Source organism: Diuraphis noxia, unplaced genomic scaffold (assembly GCF_037042655.1).
Source record: "Diuraphis noxia isolate RWA-SAM2 unplaced genomic scaffold, SU_Dnox_SAM2 contig0003, whole genome shotgun sequence".
NCBI lineage: Eukaryota > Metazoa > Arthropoda > Insecta > Hemiptera > Aphididae > Diuraphis > Diuraphis noxia.
In genome coordinates this window covers 200,942-222,426 of record NW_028301713.1, presented here as the reverse complement: position 1 = coordinate 222,426, position 21,485 = coordinate 200,942, and the positions used below count along the sequence as shown (strand labels likewise).

The window sequence follows — 21,485 nt, the reverse complement described above, 5'->3', positions numbered from 1 at the left end:
TGGACACAATATTTCTGGAAATGGAAAGCCTTATGCTTCTAAAATACTAGAATCACCAACTTGGCTCGAAATTTGTAAGATAGCCAATGATATGATAATTACAACAGGTACTTTTTTATTCAAATATCTTCATGATATTTGTGTTTTTCAAGATTTAGGAAATATTAAAATTTGTTGTCTTGGCATGGGAGGTACAGATTCCGATCACAAATTGCTTAGAATATAACTAAATAATCATCATTTTTTAATAGAAATATTTCTATTAAAAATATCTTAATATATTATATTTAAATAAATTTTTTATAATTGTCAATAAATTCTAAACATAAATGTGCACATATAGGAGGATCATCATAGTTTTGAAACTTGTCATTGTTATACCACAGATTATCATCACCTAAATAATTTAAAATTTCAGGAGGAGGAGTACTCGAAAATGAATCAAAATATATTTTATAATTTTTTATTTTTTTCCATGCAACCCAATGAGAACCATTTTGAGTAGAATTATTTAAATTAAATATCCCACATTCATTTAACCAAGGTTTTTCAGGTAATTCATTTATCATGAAACAACCTCTAAAATTTTTTATATTATTTCCAAATTTTATTATATCAAAATTACTTAACGGTTCGATATTTATATTTTTAACTTTACTCCAAAAAGTTGTATAACAACCTGGATAATTTTTAATGTTTTTTCTAAATGTTGATATATCGAAATTAATCATTTTTTCGATTTTTTTTTTTTATTTGTCTTCAATCCAGAACCTTTATTTTTTTTCCATTTCTTTATTGTGTCGAATTTCCTCTTCTATTTTTTTCTTATGTTGACTATCTTTATAACTATCATACAATGCAATTAAAGCTGGGGTAGTTACTGCTGCAGCTTCTAGAAAAGGTAAAATTAATGGTAAAAATCCACCTTTAATTTGTTTCGATGTAATCTCCAACCTTACTCCAGAATTTTTTTTCTTGGCATTTTTTAATTTTTCTATTTGATTTTGATCTAAATAATATTTATTTTCTCCTTTATATATTTTATCACTAGCAATATGAATTTTTGCATTAGAATTTTTTTTATGAGCTTCAGCCAACTTTTTTTTATGGTTTTCAGTTAATTTAAAATGCATTTTATTATACAAAATATTAAATTTCATTCAAATATTAAATTCATTCCTAAATATCTTTTTGTTTTCATTATATTTGCAGTTGTCAAAGCAGCAATTTTTTCATTCAAAGAACTATCAGAAGCATAAAATCTTTCCATTGCTTTTTGTTGTAAATTTTTATCAGCGATATGTCTTGTTTTAGTATCTTTATGATCTTTATAAAAATAATCATGTTCTCTTGCATATTCGTCTAACTTGTTAATCGGGGGAATATTTTCATCTAAATTTGTAAATGGTCCTAGATAATTATATCCAGGCCAATGTATCGGAGGTAATTTTGAACAATTTAAAAAATCATTAAAAAACCCTGAACCTTTTATAATATCCTTTGGTAAATGTGAAATATACGACATTAAGTATTCTACACCTTTAACGGGAATATCAATTATCTTTTCTATTTTTTTTAATACAAAAATTAAGAATTTCAAGTTTTTCATCATGAAACGTGTTTTTTCCCGATCTTTCTGCAGATGATATAACATGTAGTCTGTCAATTAATTGTTTAATATTATATTTTAACTTATTTGTTGTTTCTTTTGGTAAATTTAACAAAGATTGTAGTAAATATTCAACACCTTTTTTGGGAGTATCAATCAGTGTTTCCATGTTTCGTTTAAACAAATGAACAATACCAAGTTTTTCATTATGAAAACCATAATTTCCCGCTATTTCTTCTGCTAATATAAAATATAGTCTGTCAATTATTTTTATTATATTATCGATATAAATCATTTCAATAGGATTATTTGTATATTTTATTAAACCTTCTCCTTTGGGTAAACTTTATGATTTTTTCAGTGTTGGTGATTTATCTTTTTTTAATGTTTTTGGTTTACTTTCTTTAGTTTTTGTTGATGTTAGTTTAATTTTTTCCCAAATAGGTTTAATCATTTCATTATATTTAGCACTTCCACTTGATTTAGGTTTTCCTGTGTTAATATCATTATTTTGGTATATTGAATCTGTTTCAATTAATATTTTTTCATAATTTTCAAAATCTTCTTTTGTATAAAATTCTGATTTTGTTACATCTGTATGAGTTGATAATCTCCACATACCTGGGGTTATTATATGTTTTTTTCCATTTAAAATTATATCATCAAAGTCAAATATTATAGGGTATTTTCCGATCATGAATTCATCAGTTTTACTTATATGATATATTCCAAATGGATTAACACTTTTAGCTTCATTTGGTAAAGTTGATAAATATTTTTGCGCATTTTCACCTAATATTATTATATTTTTAGGCATAGGAGATTTATTTGTTGTTATTAGTGGAGAACTTTTAGGTGTTTTCATATTATCTTGATCTTCTGTTAATCGTAATAATTCTGGATTACGAGGTTTATAAGGAGTAGGTATTATCATCTTTTGAATATCATTATCGGTTTTAATAGCAACCTCTTTAACATCATTAACAGATGATTCAACATTTGATAAGGCTTTTAATATTGGTTCATAATGTTTTACTTTTTCTTCTGATGTATATTTATCGTTTCAAACTGTTTTTCTATAGTTATTTTGTAAATTTTTTTTAACATTAATTATTTTTTGGATATTTTTTGGTGTATATTCAACGTGTCCCTGAATAGGGGACGCGTTATTGTTGTCACCTTCATCTTCACCTTCATCTTCATCTTCATCTTTTTTTATTAAATTTTAAATTTTAAAATTTGATTTTTTTAAAGTTTTTTGTAAATTTTGTCTAAGATGAATTAATTGTTTCATTTTTTCTGTTTCGTTTTCTAAGTTATTTCCGACCTTGGAATTGTTTTGGTCTTCAAATGTTATATTTTTTTTAATTTTATTTTTTAATTCATTTTGAATTTGTTTGATATCCATTTATTACATAAAAAATAATTTTCATCGTTCATCAATACTTAAAATATCATTACCTCTATTGTCATAGATAAAATTTTTTATTATGTCTATTGTTATGAAACCATATGTTTTTATTTTATTTTTTTTATCATATGTTTTACAATAAGTTCTAAAAATGTCTTTAAATTTGTCTAATGGTATAATTTTGCTAATAAAATCGGACCATATTTTTTCAATATAATAATTTGACTGATTAAAAACAATTATAACAGTTAAATTATTTCTTATTGTTTTTATATCTACTGAAGTATAACTTTGTGTTAAATAAATAACACTAATATTCTTTGATCTCGATCTTATAAAATATTCCATTATCAACTTTTGATCTTCTAAAAGAAAATCATCAATAACCACTACACTATTAGGTTCACAATCATCAACAGATATTATATCACCATCAGAAAAATGAATGTTTATAGAAGATATTCCATCAAATATTTTTTTTAATTTTTTATAAACTGGCTGATCAATATTTTTTGTAAAAATATATAGATTTTTATATGGAATCCAATAACTTATAATCATATTATACAACAAAGTTGTTTTACCACAGCCAGATGCTCCTACCACTAAAACTCGTGAAGGTATTTCAAATAAAGATTTTTCTTTACTATCATCTTCAATATATTTTTTTACCATTAATTTATACATTTATATAAAAAAAAATATATATATTTACTATTATAAATAATAATGTATAATATTTTTAAAAAATACGATCAATATATTGAAAGATCTCAATATAAAACTTTTTAACCTTTGAATAATTCACAACTTAATACACCTAATAAAACTACAATTTTTAGAATAGATAATATGGATGATTTTCTGAGCATTAAAGATGCAAAGTTTTATATTTATGGTAGATATTTGCAAAAAGATGGAAAAGATTATCCTAAAGAATCAAAAATACAACTAATTGATAATTTTCCTGCATTTTTATTTACTAGAATTGAAGTTAAAAAACATGGTAAAGTCTTGGATGAAATCGAAAATCCAGGAGTTGCTAGTACAATTAAAGGTGTGTTAGATTTTTCTGTGGATCCAAACGGACCAATTATAAACTCGGGATTTTCAAGCAAATATAAAGGTGGAGGTCGTTTTAATGTTATGGGTAAATTATCACAATTCGGATTAGGATGGTTTAAAGACCAAATATATCCTGTTTTCCAAGGTGATATGGAAATAATTTTTACGAGAAATACAGATGATGATGCATTGTTAAAAAAAGTTGTTATAGAAACAGAAGATGGAAAAATTATTATTGATGAATTTACACTTAGAATTCCAATTTTAGAATTCAATCCTATGTATAATGTTTTATTGTTAAATGATTTAAAAACAATTTATCAAGAAAAAAAAAATATTTTTAATTTTAAATCATGGCAATGTATTGAAGAAAGAAATATATCAGGAAAAACCATAAAACTCGATTTAACAACTCAATATCGAAGTCTTAATAGTCCTTTGTTTGCGGGTGTGGTATTTCAAACAAACAAGTTAAATACTCAAGAACATGATCCTTGTGAATTTGATCATTGTAATGTGAAAAATTTTAGGTTTGAAATAAATGGAAGACGTTATCCTGAAGAAACTCAAGATCTAGATTTTAAGAATGAAAAATATTGTGAGGCTTATGATAGTTTGATGGATTATAAAAAAACTTTTCATAAAACTCATCAAGAACTTCCTTTGATGTATAATGATCCAAACGATTTTAAAACATTTAGAACAATATATCTTGTAAACATGACTAGACAACCAACAAATATTTCTGCAACTAAACAAAATATTATTTTACATGTGGATTTCAATGAAGATTTACCTAAAAGTACAATTTGCTTTGTATTTTTCGTTAGAAATGATGAATTTTTATTTGATATTGAAAAAGGAACAATTGAAGAATCTTTTACTAATTAAATTAGATAATAGATTTACACTTCTTTTAAGAGAATTATTTTCATGTCTTCCTGACAACAATAATAGTACTCCACCTCTTTCTGGAATAAATTTTTGTGTTTTCAATAGAAATATTTCTATTGAAAAATAATTTTAATATTTATTTTGTTTTTTTTAGTAGGAAATGAGGGGTGGGTGGGTCCAATACACCCAGCCCTTTCTTTCTATTGAAAAATAATTTTAATATTTATTTTGTTTTTCTTCAATTAGATCAAGATAAACAATAAAATCATCACCAAAATTAACAATATCACCATTTTGATCAAGAATATATATTTTTATCTTTTGAATTGTTCTTACATTTACTTGTCTGTACATTATTGGATTACATCTTATAAAAGGATTATTTGAATCATAATAAAAAACAACAAACAAAAGTTCCTCTTCGATAACTTTTTCATCAATAGATGAAACAGACTTTTCAATTATGTTGCAATGTACTTCTAATAATTGTTTATTTATATTATTATCTAATTTTTCAGAATCTCCTACATGTTTATATAAAAAATTATTATCAATCCCTAAACTTAATTTTAAATTTTCGTCTATCAAACAAGTATTTTTTGAAGTTAATTTAATAAAATTATTATCATTTAGTAATTTGATATTTGAAGGTAATATACTATTCAATTGATCAATTGAATAGTTACCTTCAATTTTAGTTTTATATATTTTATCAGATTTTTTTGTTTGGCTAAATATAACACCGTTTATATTTTTTAAAAAACATTGTGTATAAAAAATTGGTTTGTTTGATCCTGTTATTGTATATTCAATATCAGGACCTAGTTTCCATGAATCAGGCCATACCCTATTTATAGGGATTAAATATCCCATATAATCAAAACCTAAACAATTTGATAAATATTCATCAAAACTTAGACCGATTGAGGCTGTAATATTTAAAAAATCATCAATTAATTCAAGACTTATTTTAGGAAAATCATAACAATTCATTAAATTTTCAATTTCATTTATTGTGTATATTCCTATAGGAATTTCAATCTTCGGTATTTCACCATTTCTACCTAATCTAATTATACATTCTTGATCTATATTTATATATTTTTCTTCAGAAGTCGGACAATACATTAAAGTATTACCAACTAATGAAAAATCAAATTCTGTATTTTCAAATCCTAAATTTTTTTTAAATTTTTCATCTAATTTATAATAACAAGGAGATTCAATTTGAATTTTTTTATTATTATAAGATAAGAATACCGGTTAAATTAATTAATTTAAATATGAAATGCTAAATATACCTTTTTTTATATATATTTCTCTATGTTCAATTTCTATTTTTCAATCTGATTCAATATTAATCAAATTTAAACTTTTTAAATACATTGATTCGAGACCTATTTTGAATTTATTATTATCATTGAATTCTGGTTGTGGTAAATGAATATAACCATTTTTTTTTACTTTTATAAATACCATTTATAAAAGTATATATATTTTTTTTTCTAATTTATTCAAAATCAATCAAATGCATTGATTTTCCTTTGTTTAATTTTTTCATTATTTTTATAAATAAGATTAAATTTTGTTTTCGAATTTTTATATAACGATATATTTTCATCTGTCATTTCATCATTATCTAAATATCTATTTGGTAAAAATACTCTAATTTTATTATCTAATACAACAGTTATTGTTTTACCATGCTCTGTATCAAAATATTCGAAAAAAGTCACCTCATCTTTTTTCCTTGTTCTAATGTATCTAATTTTACAAAATCATATTGAGTGTTGCCGCATTTATTTAAAGATGCTTTAAAATTTTCCATTTCTATTATTTGTTATAATAAAAATAAAAATTTTTAAACATCGAAACATTAAAACATACATTTAAGCATAACAACATAACTATGTAAATCAATTAATTATGTTCACGCCGATGTTTAGTGTTTTTACGTTGTCGTTGTTGATTTTCACGTTCACGTACACGTTCACATTCACGTTGTTCTATTATCTTTATTGTCACATTGCGGAAATAAAGCATATTCTTAAGTTTCTTAAGTTTTTTGATTTCTTGTTCATATTCTTCACACTGTTTTTTACGTAGTTCGATTTGAGATAATACCAGGTTAAATATATTATATTCATTATAATCACTATCACTATCACCACCACTATCACTATCACTATCACTGTCATATTTACCATTTTCACGTAGACATTGTTTATTTTCATGTTTACATTCGATGATCAAATTAGTAGAACTATCACTATAACTTTCCACTTTTTCATTTCCCATTTCTATTATTTATTATAATAAAAATAAAAATTTTTAAACATCGAAACATTAAAACATACATTTAAGCATAACAACATAACTACGTTGAATAATTACGTATAACTGTATAAGTATAAGGTGAATAATTACATATAATAATATTTACGAATAATAATAATATATAATATATCAACGTTTGTGTAGCTAGACTGATTATTTTTTTTTAACATCCGGTATTGAATATCTTATCATATATATATATATATTATGAGGTTTTTATTTATCGAATTATTTAAATAGTGTTTAAATATCATTTATACATGTCCAAGTGTTGTAGCCTGGTCAGTTAATGCGTTTGTTTTAAATGTGTTCTTAGTAAGATCGTAATTAGTGGGGAATGTGTGGCGCCGCATATTCTCCTGCTAATTTAATCATGCTTTGAAGACGTTTACAGTAAATTGGATAGGTGTAGGCGCCCACCTATCTAGTTCTACTGAAAAACTGTAGTTGACGATCAACAACACTTGGATAATTTCTCCCTCCCACGATAGCTTTACAGATATCTGTAAAAGAGTTCCGGCCACCTTTTTTCATAACGGGTATCTGTAAAGCTGGGAATGATTTTACCGATTTTTTGCATTTTTTTTCAGATTTTTTTTTCAATTGAAAATATTTGTTATTATTATTATTATTATTATTATTAAATATTTTAAAGTCTGATAATTCATTTAATAATTGATATTATTAAGTCGGAACAGCACAGATATTATTTATATACTTATCTACACTATATACTAAAAGTTTACCCCTCACTTCATATTTTTGATTTAAGTATAACTCCGGTAATATTTATGTTAGAAAGTTCATTTTTGCTTTAAACATTTTTAATTTTAATTCTCTTTAAGTCCCCCTCGTAGTCTGATAGTCTAAAATTATTTTCAAAGATTTTTGAAAAAATCAAAAAAAAAAATTTTTTGCAATATAAAATGAGCGATGAATTATTACAAACTATACATTGTCTTAAATGTAAAAAAGAACAAAAAATTTAAATCCTATTAAAATGCAAACAGTTAATGGTCGATGGAGAATTTCAACAAAATGTTTGGATTGTATAACAAATAAAAGTAAATTTACAACATCATCTGAAATTGAACAACCCGTCACCAATAAATCTATAAATCAAAATATTTCAAATAATACAGACAAATTTTTATTAGCTAAAGAACTTCATAAACCAGTCAGATTAAGATTTCCTAAAAGAAGGATTATCACTAAAGGTATTGATGATCTATGGGCTGCTGATTTAGTTATAATGAGAAATTATCCAAATGAAAATGAAGGTTTTGTTATACAATTACTGTTATAGATACTTTTTCAAAATTTGTATGGGCATTAAAACTCAAAAATAAAGATGGTATTAGTGTTTCAAAAACATTTGAAAAAATAATAAAACAAGCTAAATCACAAAAACATCAACCACCAAAATTACTACATGTTGATAAAGGCTTGGAGTTTGTAAATAAACATTTTAAGCAAACTTTGGAAAAATATAATATTCATATGTATCATACTCAAAACGAAGAAAAATCTGCAATTATTGAGCGATTTAATAGAACATTAAACGGAAAAATGAGAATATATTTTGAAGTTCAAAAATCTAAAAAATGGATTAAAATTTTACAATCTTTAATAGATGAATATAATTTCGATGATATACATAGATCTATTGGTATGAAACCTTGTGAAGTAAATAAATCTAACAAAGACCTTGTTCTACACAAATTATTTTCTACAAAAAACAAACCTAAATCAAATATAAAATTTAGCGTGGGTGATAGAGTAAGAATAAAAGCTTATAAAAAAACATTTGGTAATAAATACAGTAATAATTGGACAAGAGAAATATTTATAGTTAATGAAATTTTAAACACAAATCCTATAACCTATAAAATTATAGATTTAAATAATGAAGAGGTTGAAGGGAGTTTTTATAACGAAGAGATGCAAAAAACAAAATTTTAATTGTTATTTAAAAATTCTATAAAATGTTTTTCATTATCATTGAGAAATGTATTTATTTACATTTATTTATGATTTTAATAATCATAAATAAAAACATAAACAATTTCGTTTAATTGTAATCGTATGGTATTGTATCATAATCTGGTAATATTATTCTTTTATCATAACCAAACGAGAATTTTTTTGTAACTTTTTTATTAACTATAGTTTTAGTAAGTGTATCACGTGTTATTTGATTATATTCTAGTTCTATATTATTATCTTTATTTTTTTGTTCAATTAATTTTATCATTGATTCACCGTTAAGTTTTAACAAATTTTGATAATTCAAAGTAAAACCCTTTATAACCGTTTTAAATTTATTATTGTTTGTTTTATTATAATAACTTTTAGGACCTGTCGATGCCCAATCTGTTATATATACATTTTCCCCTAATTCATCAGTCCATTCTCCCAACATTGTTCCTGTTTTAACTTTATTATAACCGTTATCAATATAGAAAATAGAATCTGTACCTATCAAAATAAACTACAGCTCTACCTCATTTATCTAACATTTCATATAATCTTAATCTCGCACTAGAGGTTGTAAATAAAGCTATTAAAATATTTGTATTATGAAAATTTTCAACGTAATAATCTTTATAATTATAACACATTTGTATCATATTGTCGTTTAACAATTTTATATTTATATTTTCTAATCTATCGTCTAATAATATCTTATAGAATTGTTGTGGGTCTGTAACAAACTCAGTTTTTTTCATATTTTGTATTTGTCCAAATTTTCCCCATAAACTATTTAAACACAGTTTTGCTACAGCTCGTCTACCAGGATTATCACCTAACTTATCTTTATCTAATAAAATACCCATTTTATCGAAAATTGCTTTTATATACTCATCATTAGAACTATAATTATGTTTTGAACTTTCTAATTTTATTTTCATAAAATTATCAACATACTCTTTAAATAAATCTGTTGTTTTTTCTTCAAAATTCCATACTTCATAAATTTTTGTTATAATGTAACCTTTTTCCAAAGCTTTATTAACTTCGTCTGTTGTCCATGTTCCTATAAATTGCCTTTCATTTTGAGAATGATTACATTTTTGATTTTGATCTACAGAACATTTATAACATAATGGAAATAATAATTTTTCATTTTTTTCCATTTTTATTTTTACTGGAAGTACAGGGTGATAAAGATTTTTTGGAGGTAAAATTTTACATTTAATTAATCCAAACCAATTTTTATCATATACTTTTGGTTTCAATATTTTTTCAGGATGTCCAACAGGATAATAATCATAATAATTCACAGTTGGATATAAACTACACACATCAATATAACGCATTTTTGTATTTTTTACTCTTAATTTTGTAGCATTTGTTCTACCTCCAAAGAAAGCGTCTCTTGGATTAATAGGTTCAGCTATATCAGCTTTTTCCATTTTTTTGTATGTATTACTATTTATCCAATCACATTCCCATTGTTCGACAAGATTATAACCTGCTTTTTTTATTGATGTACTTCTTTCAATTGTTTTTTCATACAAATCTTCCATTGTTGCATGATTTATATTATTTATAGTTTCTCTATCTTTATAACATTTAGTACAACCGTGCCAAAAACATCCATGATATTGATAAACTTTTTTTGATTTATTATCAAATCCGTCTACTTTAGCTCCTGCTATTTTTTTTTCACCGCCATTTAATGCATGTAAGATATTTTTATTATTAAAATGTTTTAACCACGTTATCGATTGTTTTGAATATTTTTCATTTTTTTCTTTATCAAAAACAGCTATAGTATCTTGTAACAAATATTTTGATTTATAAATAGACATACAAACACCTGCTATAGTCGTATATCGAAAAAGATCTATATTAGCTATTTCCAAAAACTGTTTTCTGAATTCTAAACCACTTCTTCGTAAAATATCTACATCTGAATTACAGTAAGACTCTAATTCTTCTTTAAAATTAAATATATAATTTTCCTTAATTTTACTATCATACCATTTTTCAAATTCTTGTTTATTCTCTGTTTTCATTGTCTTGTATCCGTAATATTCTTTATCAGGTAATACGCCTATATAATCTTTATTTTCCACTGTATTAAAGAAATGTGGGAAGTAACCTTTTTTCAACTCTTTAAGACCAAAAGTTTTGGGAAAACTACTAAGTGGAGCTTGAATAAAATTACAACTATCTTTTATTTTTATATTTAAACATTTAATTTCTAATAACATTAGTTTTGTACCACTATAAATTGTAAATGCTTTTAGAGTGTTATCAACCAAGTATTTTAATATAAATTGTGAATCGTATCCTTTTGCGTAATGAGCTATGAATGTATAACCCTTATATTTAGAGGATATTATATGCTTACAAAATTCTTCGTTTGTATCAAACATAATTTTATTTCCATCAAAATCATGTGCAATTATTTTATTTGCGATATGAGTTCCTGTTTCTTGTTGAGCTTCATAATCAAAAAACATATATTTTTCTGTGTAAGTACAATCTTGATATTTTTTACTACCTTTATAACATTTATAACAATCATCACGATCAATACATTTACCTCCTTTTGATATTCTAGGTTGCATATAACATTGGTGTTCATTTATTTTCACTTCTTGTTTACAATTTCTACATTCACTATATCCACATAAATGTTCCTTATTTCTTAATGCTATTTTATTACATTCAATACATTTGTAAACATATTCACATATATTATTATGATTATCTAAACATTCTTGATTAAAACAATATCTATTACATTTTTCACAATATATTCTATTTTTCGTACTACATAAATGTTCAAATCTCGTACCAAAATCTGCACATAATTTACATACATTGTATTCTTTAACACATTTATGTTTATCTTTATTTTTATATGGTTTATACTTTTCACAATAATAAAACGATCCGTAGAATCCTTTAGCTGATGTAATAACATCAAAATGATTACCATTTTTATACAAATAAATTTTAGTTTCTTTATCATCGCCCTTATAAATTAAAGTATTTAAATTTTCAGCACAAATAACATTTATTTGTATATCTAGTGCAAGTTCCACATTCTTAATATCATTCAATGTAAAACCTTCTTCGTTATATTCTGTTAACATATTACATAATTCTAATGCTAAATCTTTTTGAATTTTTCTACCCATCTTCAATTGTTTAATTTTATTGGAATCGAATTCATATCCTAAAATATTATTTGTTTGAGTAGATAATGCAACAACAATAGCTCTGGGACAACATAAATTATCATTGTTCTTAATCTGAATAATACTATTTTTCGTTTTTATATTTTCTGATAAATTTATTATTTTAGTTCGATTTGAACCCCTTGGTATTTTTACTAATTGAACTTGAAAAGTAGTTTCTGTAATATCAATTGTTTCAGCTGAAGTTAATATGTTACCAATTTTTTTTTTTAAGTTTGATAAAAAATTGTCAGATTTCATTCCAGTAGATATAGTATTATTTAAATTTGGATTCATTACTATAATATTTATTTGATCACCTTTTTCGTAATTTGAATTTTTTTGGACAAGGTTTAACATCTCCTCTAGAGCTTTATGTGTATAATCAATTTAGTATTTTGTATTACTTAGTTTAAGATCTTTTATTAAAGTTTCTCTAAAACAAATTTTATATTCAGCTTCATGTATCTTAAATTTCTTTTGCACTTGTTTATTCAATTGAATTACATCTATCAACTCAAAAACCTCTGGTGTTTTTTCTAATGAACTATTAAAATAATTTTCTTCGGTGAAAAATGTTTTTTCTAACTTCTGAAACGGATTATTGTTTAATGAACTATTATCAGTCTTGAAAATATCTCCTTTAAATTTACGAAAAGGTTGTTGCTTTCTTTTATTTATGATACTTGTTATTAAATTTTCTTTATTAAGTTTGTAAATTGATCTTATATCATAATCTCTTGCTAATGACTTAAGCTCAGAGATTTTTAAATCACGAATTGTATGACCTTTCCTTATTTTTGATATAAGATCAATTTTTTTAAGGGTACTATATCCCTTAAGTTTATTCTCTTTTGCTATTGACTTAAGCTCAGAGACTTTCATATTTTCTAATATTCTTATAGAATTTATGTTTGCCATTGTTGATTATAATTATAATTTTTTTTTTTAAAAAATAACATATTCAATTTTCTTTTGAAAGATTTTGCATTTGAGGATTTTATTTCATTTTGTGATTTATTTGTGATTTAATAAATTTACTGATCTTTTTATGTTTAATTACAGTTTACTGATCTTTTTATGTTTAATTACAGTTTACTGATCTTTTTATGTTTAATTACATTTTACTGATATTTTTATGTTTAATTAAAGTTTACTGATCTTTTTATGCTTTATTTCATTTTGTGTTCTATTTCTGATTAATTACAGTTTACTGATATTTTTATGATTAATTACAGTTTACTGATCTTTTTATGATTAATTACAGTTTACTGATCTTTTTATGATTAATTACAGTTTACTGATAATTTATGTATAATTGCAGTTTACTGATCTTTTTATGATTAATTACAGTTTACTGATCTTTTTCTGATTAATTACAGTTTACTGATCATTTATGTATAATTGCAGTTTACTGATCTTTTTTTCTGATTAATTACAGTTTACTGATCTTTTTATGTTTAATTACAGTTTACTGATCTTTTTCTGATTAATTACAGTTTACTGATCTTTTTATGATTAATTACAGTTTGTGTTCTATTTCTGATTAAGCGAGCGTTTCTGATAAAGTTTACTGTTTGTGATGATTTTCTGATTAAAATCAATCTTGTGATCTTTTACTGATATTTTTAGGAAAAGTGTGCTCAAGTGCCCCACTTACTACTTATAACTTTATAAAACTATATATATAATATAACTCTATAACCTTATAAAAAATAAACTGAATAAAAAATCAATATATGATAAATAAAATAAAATAAATAAATAGATAAATAAAAATAATAAAGAATTTAAAAAAATGTATAAAAAAATATATTTATAAAAATCAATTATTTAAAATATAATTTAAATTTTTTATAAATAATTAAAAAATTGTCGTGCGAATTCATGCGAATGGCGTGCTAAATATTGGTATATTTATATATTCGATATCTATATTTTTTCTATTGGGTCGGGCTGGCGCAACGTCGCGCCAGCCCGGCTCATCAAATTTTGGATTTAACCGTTAAGCCAATATCATGCAAATTCTAATTTTAGTCATGCAAATTCATGCTAATTACATGCTAAATATTGGTGCAAACTTTTCCAATATTTTGAAATGGGCCGGGCTGGTGCAATGTACGTTAGCCAGAGCACCTTCACGCCAGTCTGTTGTTTAATTTAATTCATTGGACTTATAAACAATATTTTGAACTTAGAAAATATTCGAATCAAACCGAATTTATTCTATCATTCAGAATACTTAACTTACATTCAGCTTTCATGTTATAAGTAAATATATGTTTTACCACAATAAATAAACAATTAATCTAATTAAGAAGAATTCTACGTTGTGTAATTAACTCAAGAGTCACCTTCCAAACATCATCCTTGACTACTGATACCTGTAGGCGACGTGATCACTACAATGTTATGACTAAGAACTCTATTTCAAATAATGTTCAAAAGATTTTTCTACCCTAATTTTTATGTTTCGAAATTTATATTCTACTAAAAAACATTTTAATTCATTGCAAACATTTCAAATAAATCACTTAATTTTCCACATTAATCTTAAAATTTGATGCATATTTTATAATTATAAAATATATTATACACTTATTAATTATTATTGGGTATTCTTTGTCTATAATAGAAGGTCGTAAGTTGATTAAATTTTAAATAATCATTAAATTTTACACGATTTACTATATGAAACATAAATATATTTAAAGTTTAATCATATATTTATTTAATATTCAACATAATTTAGAAGAGAAGTTTGATTTTATTTTTTAATAATTTTATTCAATTTTCCTATTAAAAAAAAAAAGATGTTAGTTATAATCTATTATTATAATTAAATATTAACCTTAAACTACGTATTTATAATGTTTAATTCTATGCATGGCCTGATAGTAGACATTAAATTATGAATATGTTATAACTAAGAACTCTATTTAAAATAATGTTCAAATTATTTTTCTACCCTAATTTTTATGTTTCGAAATTTATATTCAACTGAAAAACATTGAAATTCATTGCAAACATTTCAAATAAATCACTTGATTTTCCACTTTAATCGTTAAATTTGATGCATATTTTATAATTATAAAATATATTATACACTTATTAATTATTATTGGTTGTTCTTTGTCTATAATAGAGCAACGTAAGTTGATTAAACTTTAAATAATCATTAAATATTACACGATGTATTATATGAAACAAAAATATATTTAAAGTTTAATCATATATTTATATAATATTCAACATAATGATATATATGAGAAGTTTGATTTTATTTTTTAATAATTTTATTCAATTTTCCTATTTAAAAAAAAATTTAGTTTTAACCTATTATAATTAAATATTAACTTTAAACTACGTATTTATAATGTTTAATTCTACACATGACCTGATAGTAGACATATAAGTATGAACATCTTATAACTAAGAACTCTATTTCAAATTAAGTTCTAATGATTTCCCTACCCTAATAATTGTCATGTTTCGATATTTATATTCTACCGAAAAACTAGAAAATTCATTCCAAACATTTCAAATTAATCATTTGATTTTCCACCTTAATTATAGCATTTGATGAATATTTTATGAATATAAAATATATTATATACTAATTAATTATTATCGGGTATTATCTGTCTTCAATAGGGCAAGGTAAGTTGATTTAATTTTAAAGAATTATTTAATATAACACGATTTATTATTTGCATCTAAATTACCTATGTTTTAAGTTTAACCTTATGTTTATATAATATTCAACATAATTTAGATAAGCAGTGTAATTTAATTTTTTAATTATCTGCATTCAATTTTCTAATTTAAAAAAAAAAAAAGCTGTTAGTTAAAATTTAGTATAATTAAATATGAACCTTAAATTACGTGTTTTCTAATTTTTAATTCTATGCATGGCCTGATAGTAGTCATATATGTATGAATATGTTATAACTAGGGAACGGATTTAAATGCTCTAAAAAATAAGAAAAATGCCTTTAAAAAATACGATTTAATGTTGTATGCTTTAAAAAAATGCTTTTACATCTAAAACACGTCTATACAATACATTTGGGTGAATATAAAAGGTCGTAAAAATTTTTTTTAAAAAAAGGTGATGACATCAAAAAAATGCATTAAAAAATGCCTTTATAAACTTTGAAAATGGGTTTATATTCAATAAATACAAAATTTTGAATTTAAAATTTATAAAAAAACACATTATTTTGATAAATTTAATAAAAAATATTTAAATACAATACAACCTTAATTAATTAACTTTCAATTATCTTCTGTCCATCTTGTTTTTACCCTTAAAAATTTATTAGGTATATTCGTTAGGTATAATTTTACCTATTGTTTGTAATCTGTTGTAACTTGTATGTATATATTTTGTTTCTACACGTGTCAAAAATAATTTCGTAACTTTGTAACATAATACACGTATCAACAAAAATTTCGTAACATAATACACATTTCGGTATTTTAATTTTTTTTTAAATGAATGTGGACAAAATGTTGAAAAAATGACTTAAAAACCACAAAATTTCAAAAAATTTCATAAAATGCATTAATATCTTAAAAATGCAAAAATATGCAATTTGCATTCAAATCCGTTCCCTAGTTATAACTAAGAACTCTAATTTAAAATGATTTTTCTGCAATAATTATTAAGTCCAAATGAATTTTCTACCTTAATTATCATGTTTCAATATTTATACATATGTATTTTACCGAAAAACTTGAAAATTTATTGCAAACATTTCAAATAAATCACTTGATTTTCCACTTTAATCATAACATTTGATGAATATTTTATAATTATAAAATATATCATACAATTATTAATTACTATCGGGTATTCTCTGTTTGTTTTAGGACATAGTAAGTTGATTTAATTTTATATTATTATTAAATTTTACCTGATTTATAATTTGCATCTTAAATATTTTTAAAGTTTATCTTATGTTTATATTATATTCAACATAATTTAGATACAAAGTGTGATTTTAATTTTTTAATAATTTTATTCAATTTTCCTATTAAAAAAAAAAAAAAAAAAAAAAAATAGTTTTAATCTATTATAATATAATTAAATATTAAAATTAAACTACGTATTTATAATGGCTAAGTCTATGCATGGCCTGATAGTAGACATATAAGTATGAATATGTTATAACTAAAAACTCTATTTCAAATAAAGTTCACTTAATTTTTATCCCTAATTACTATGTTTCGAAATTTATATTATACAAAAAAAATTAAAAATTCATTCCAAAAATTTCAAATAAATTACTTGATTTTCACTTTAATCATAATATATGATGAATATTTTATAATTATAAATTATATTAAACTGAAGTGTAGTCCACCGTCGTATGGTATTCAAATAGTAAATATTGGCGTCAAATGAAATAACACACGGATTTACTAGGTATATAATTAGTAATTTATTAAATTAAACACTTTAAAAAAATAATATATTAACACTGATACATTATTACGACTTATGTGAGGGTTTGATTAAAACTATATGAGTGACGCTCTGTTACAAAACTTAAAGGATGCTCTGTTACATACATACATACATACATACATACATAAATATGTAAGTATCTGACGGAATGGAAAAATAACTGTCACTCGTTTTTATTATAGTTAACACTCTTTATTATAGCTTAATTAACAAATAATAATATTGTTAGCGTCCAGTGACCGTTGTTCTAAGCCAACTGTCCGTGCCGGCCGGACCGGTCGTCGCACGACCCAGTCCCGTCGCGTTATCGCGGACGAGAATAAAGCAGCCGCGGCCGTTGCGATAACGTCCGCGACACACTCCTCCACCCAGTCCGCGAAACGCGACCCTACTACTCGGCCCTACTCGCCGGGTTGTCCGTGACCATCTCGTGGGTTACCTCCATCTAACCTAACCGCTCCACGACTGCTAGCTGCGCCTCGGGTGTAGCTGGTGGTTGGCCTGGCTGGATTGGAGGTGTGGGGGTTGGTGGCTTTGGCTGGGGTGACGGCGGCTGTAGCTGCTGGGACGGTGGCTGTAGCTGCTGGGACGGCGGCTGCTGTAGCTGCTGGGGCGGCGGCTGCTGCGGGACTCGTGACGCCTGTGGGGTTGACTGCGGTGCGGGCTGCTGCTGTTGTCGCTGAAACCGGCCCCGACGGTCCCGTACGTCATGGCGTTGATATGCTGGTTCCGTCCGTCGGGGTGGCACTCGGCCTGGCGGTCCAGTCCTTGGCCTTGCCTCGGCCTAAGGAGTGGTCTCCCGAGTGGAGTGTCGTCCCTCGGCGAAACCACGCTCGCACAGCGCCCAGGCTGTTGGGCTTGCCCGTATTCGGCGGAACGAAGCGGTGGCTGCCCGTTCGGCTGACCAACCTCCGACCGCATCGTCCGGACCCTCGCCCGTCAGCCTCCTGGCTTCCCGCAACAACTGCTCGGCCATTGCCCGGAGCTTCTCCACATGTGTGGCGATCATTCCACGGGATGGCCGGTTGTTTCGGGTCGGTGGTGGGTTAACTCGTTCTGCCTTATGAAACAAGGTGTAATTAGTTAGTGTTCTCTAACGGTCCTACAGCTCGCTTCATCGCTGAGACATGTAACTTAGTAGGGTGTTTACCCTCCGTCAAGAACACTCCGGTTCCTAGTGGTTTGCCCAACTTAACCGGACCTAACCATTTCGGTGCGAACCCCGCGTGAAATCGCTTCTCCGCACTTGACTGCGGGTGCGCTTTGTAGTATCCCCTACCGACAGGTTGCCTTTTCCCGAGGATTCTGGGGTATTATGGGTACTGGGGTCTTTGGAGCTGGGCGTCACCGGGTAAGCCCCCTCTACTACCGGAGCATCATCCGGTTCCACCGGAGAATCTTCGATTCCTCCCGAAGGGTCCGGGTCTGCTCCAGCCAATTCCGGATCATTTTTGCCCGCGACCGGAGATTCGTCGGCCATTTCGAGCTGCCAATCTCCAGGGGCCTTGATCTCCCATCCGAACATCAATTTGGCCGGTGACTGTCCGGTGTTTCGGTTTTCTCTGTTTCTTACGGAGAACAACACATGTGGCAGGTAGACATCCCACAGATGATGTGGCTTATCAACAAGTAAGGTTCGTAACCCTTTCTTCAACTCTTGATTTTGCCTTTCTACCAGGTTGGCACGTGGGTGGTATATTGGGGTCGTCCAACCTTCCACTCCCCACTTCTTGAGTGCCTCTCCCATTGCCTTGGACACGAACTTGTAACGTCACAGCATTTTTTGCACTAATATTATTATAATCACAAACATACCTGTACCCATATTGCCACTAATGAGCGTATCTTATTTATATATTGTATGATTATCGCGCGCTAATGCAGAAATGACCGCAGTATTAGGTAATAATTGTTCCCCGGCCCCCACAAACCCGCAGTGTACGGTGTCCACAAGTCGCCACACACGGCCGCCGTTGCTGTCGGCGCTTTTGTCGCGTCCGGCGGCACCGCACCGGCAGAACAGTTCTGAACACCCCGAAATTATTGTGTCATCCCACGAAACGACTACACTGACCTGCCCCACTCAACACGAAAAGCTCCGCCGCCGGCAACTGGACACCACCGTCGCCGGGTCACCGCTCAACCAAAATCATTTTGTTTTTACCTACGCTTGGCCTGGCCGGTATTTCGTTCAATAATTGCTGTCCACCTGCTTTTCGACAACAATAACTCGACACCCATTTATTGGCAACGACGACGAACAAGTCACGCGACAACCGACTTCAGAAAAAACACTCAAACTGCCGTCACCATTTTCGACTCATGCAATCAACTACCATGATGGGCTAAAGGAACTCACGTGGGCCCGGGCGGCGGCCGACAGCTCCGACCTACAACAACTACCATGCAGTCACCTCATAAAAAAGTCGTAATATGTTTTTATTTCCCCCGTCCCCCCTTTACCAGCACGCTTTTCCGGTAACCCTGCGAGGACACACCATGAGTGATATGGTGTGTCGCCTCCTGCGGGCCGGGAAAGCATGCGACGACGTAAATTTGTTCAACGTAAACAAACGCCATGTCCTGGTTTCTCTGCCAATATAATTAAAATTGTTAATATTATTCTGTATTTGCCATGTGCCAAAATTATGTTCTATTTCGCATTTGCCATGCGCCCAATTTATTATATTCATAAAAAAAAAACACATCATATTATAGCTATTATATCTTTCCTCTTATTATTATTTATAAATTGTAATATTAAATATGATCCTGATAATACCAATTTAATATACCCACATGATTACCCGAACACAACTCTTATTATTTTTTAACATTATTTTCCCCTTTAATTAAATCCTCGGCATTCATTTGCCGTTGCGTGTGCAAAACCTGTGAGCTCCACCGACTTGGCCCTCGGGTCATCACGCGGTGCGGCTCACAGGTCGCGACAAAAGTGTTCCCCTTTTGTCGTGGGTGGTTTACGGAGCCCTAAAAAGCTCCGTATTCTCTCAAACTTTAACCTAACCTAACCTATCCGACAATAATGCCCTCGGGTTTCCGAACCGTTGGAACAACTCCCGTTCGAACGTATCCACAATCGATTTGGTAGCCGCCTTCCCTAACGGGTACGCCTCTACCCAGTGACTGTAACAATCCGTTACTACCAAAATCGTTGTCTTACCTCTTTGCGTTCGTGGGTACGGATCCATAAGATCGATGCTCAACACCTCCCAAGGTTGACGTGGGACCCTGGTGCACATCCGATCTTCAGGTTTGCGATTCAGTGATTTTACACGTGCACAGACGTCGCATGCCCGCACGTACTTACGCACTGCTTCACGCATACCGGCCCAAAAGAAACGACTCTTTATGCTTCGGTACGTTTCTTTCCACCCTGGGTGATTCGCTGTTTCGTGGTCGTGAAACCTTTGCAGCAGAATTTGGGCCTTGTCAGTTGGGACGACCACCCCCTCCTCACCATTTGTGATGGATCGAGGG

General features: G+C 27.8%; 1 pseudogene; it reads right to left on the bottom strand.

Moving 5' to 3' along the window:
- Window positions 1-18,375: 18,375 nt before the first annotated feature.
- Window positions 18,376-19,731, bottom strand: LOC149056492 (uncharacterized; annotated as a pseudogene).
- Between the last annotated feature and the right edge of the window lie 1,754 nt (window positions 19,732-21,485).